This window comes from Lactuca sativa, chromosome 9, assembly GCF_002870075.4.
Source record: "Lactuca sativa cultivar Salinas chromosome 9, Lsat_Salinas_v11, whole genome shotgun sequence".
Taxonomy (NCBI): Eukaryota; Viridiplantae; Streptophyta; class Magnoliopsida; order Asterales; family Asteraceae; genus Lactuca; species Lactuca sativa.
The window spans coordinates 192012704-192015752 of record NC_056631.2 but is presented as its reverse complement, the minus strand read 5'-3'; positions in this window follow the sequence as shown (position 1 = coordinate 192015752).

Here is a 3049-nt window from a genome sequence, read left to right as displayed (position 1 = left end):
ACAAAGAAGTTATGATTGTTTGAAGTTGGAATGGAATTAGGTGAAAACCCGTTCTGACGAGGTGAGAAGTATATTCTTTCGATGTGAGGAGCCTGTTCTCACGAGGTGAGAAGTATATTCTCATGACATGAGAATTGTGCAGCTCAAGCCTACAAATTTTTAGGGCTTTCAAGGTATTTAAGGGTTAGGATTCATGTTTTAAGGTATTTTCTTAGCCTACATCATATCTAGAACTCTTTGGGAGAAACCTAGCCTCCATTTTCACGATTTGAGCCACCCTTTTCCTCTTTTATCCATTTTTGGAGTTTGGTGGTTTTGGAGCAATGTTTTCATGGAAGGTTGATGCTTGAACTTGGCAATTGAAGATCTCAACTTTCATCTGCTTTCTAGACCTTTGTAAGTTATAAATTTCAAAGCTTTATTGCATTTCATTTTGGATTGAAGTTTATTTGGTGTTTTATTAATTTTAATGAGTTTTGAGTGAGAGTTGAGAATAAAGTTTGCAACATTATTACTCTCTAACATCCCAATAACATTGTATGTTTCAAATTTGGGCTCCAATACATTTTAATCAGTTTAGAATGCTTCTTGGACCTCATGGACTACGAACGTTATGATCTTCCGCCTACGCTTTTAGCCATGCAAGTTATCTTGGTTAGGTCATTTTAGTGTATAAAAGTTTAGAACTTGAAAGGTTGAGACACTATTATGGATAAAGTTGGAAACTTTATCCATCTAAACATCATGTTGATTCGGATCTCAAGGTTGGAGACTTAGATTTAATGGATTAAGTTTAGAAAGATACATTCTTGTCCCTTTTGAGATTTAAACACTAGATCTTGGTTGTTTGGACCATCCAAATGGATAAAGTCAAAATTTTTATCCATTATGAAGCTATTTAGGATCTAGATCTAGGGTTATGGGCCTTGGTCTGTAGAGATTAAGCACTTAATGAAGATTAGGCTTTTTGACTAGAAGTCACGACGTGACATAGGATGTGTCACGACGTGACGGTGCCCATAATGGCATTTTTTGTCCTTGCATCCTCATGATGTGACCAATGAATGGTCACGACGTGACGTTGACTTTAACTAAGATGATAGTTGACTTTTTGAGTAGTTTGACTTTTGGTCAAACTTTTGTAGAATTGAGTATTAGACTAAAGATTGGTCTCGATTTGGCTTTAGGAACCTTCAGACAGTTGTTCCATTGCTGAGGTAGCTGTTGAGTTTCTGTGGAGTAAATTAGGTGATTCTTCACATTATACTTGTGGGTCACAGAAACTAATGTCGGCCCACAGGATTGTATAGTTTGATAGTTGTTCTTCGTGATACTTGCATGGAAGACCACAGGGGTAAACCGTGGGATTTGTATCAAAAGATCATGGAGGTAGCCCATAGCAACCACATGATAGACCATGAGGGTAGCCCATGGCACTTAGATGTCAGACCATTGTAACAATCAGATGTTAACATACTTCTAATTTTGGACTCTATAATTTTTTGGACTCAATAATTTTTTATGTTGCATTTTTAGTCTGTGAGTTAAGAAAGAGTGAAAATGGGACCAAAGTGGCATTTTGGTAAAATTTGGGATGGGATGAGTACATCGTGCATACGTGTGTGTACACTAAGCATAAAAAGGCGTGCCTTAGTATGCTCGGTGTAAACTTCGTACGTAAGGCGTATGTGGAAAGCATGAAAACCCTATTTTTAAGACTTTAGCTCATATTTATGAAACCTTATGGACTCCTATCATCTTCTTACCCAGCTTCCAACTGTGATATATGTTGGATTAATGTCTAAGTCCATAACTATAATTGGTAAGACTTGACTCGACCCGGCATGGTCCATTTGGATTGCATGGCATCATGCACTTGGATAGACTATAATGAGAGAAATAAGACACTTATGGTTATTAATATATTATAAGTTCTATTATATTAATAATAAGAATAATAAGATTATTTAATTAGTATTGATTAAGAATTAATCTAGGATTAATTAAGTGATCAAAAGAAGACTAATTAAATATATGGGTTGATTGTGTAAATCATCCATACTTGTATAGTGGGCTAATGCTCCATGGATAATCAAGTTGGGCTAAAACCCATAGGATAGTCCATGGATGCTCCATGGTGTATTTGAACCCATGGATCCATGGAAATGGAAATTCATTACAATTAGGGTTAACCCTAATTGTAACACTATATAAAGATCTTATTCTTGACAAAATTGGCAACTAGTGAGAGTAAGAAAGGGCTAGCCGATTTTCATGAAGTGTAGAATTCTCTCAAGTTATTCCAAGTGTATTTGGTGTTGTGTGAACCATTTGAGGTGTCACACTTGGGGCACTAGGCACTCAAGCTTCATGAAGACTTTCTACATCAAATAGGTATGTATTCTATCTTGTTACACTCATTGTTTTGTATGCTAGATTAGGATAATACCTTGGAATTTCTTATTTGCATGTATAATAGAGAAAACATAGATCCAAGGTATTTAGGGTTGCATGTACACTTAGGAGTGTTAGAATGCTCATAACACATCAGTGGTATCAGAGCCTAGGCTTGTTTTCTTGTTATACTTGCAAATGGAGCTGAAAAATCGAGTTTTGATGTTGTCTGCCCAGCAGACTCACCGAGTCCATGAATGGACTCGCCGAGTCCAAGGCAAAAAGCATCCAACTCGGCGAGTTGGTTCGTGCACTTGAAGAGTTGGACCCCCAGACAGCATAAATTCAACTTTTTTGGCTGGAATTGGACTAGGAACATTACCCTAAGATGTTTTTGGACTTATAAACTTGTTTTTGATATGGTAATGTTCATGCTAATCCAATTTCAAAGAGATAATTGTCAATAGATTCATGTTTTGTATTAGTTTAAGGTTTAGACTAATTACATGAAAAAGTTTGATTTGAATTATCTTGTTCTTATGAGTTGCTTAGATTAATAGAAAAGTTGAGTGAAATAGTTGTTTTCAATCCAAATTAATCTAAGAGTTGATTCTAAAATTTGTTTTTGTAATTTGTCCTCAAGTTATATGAAAAG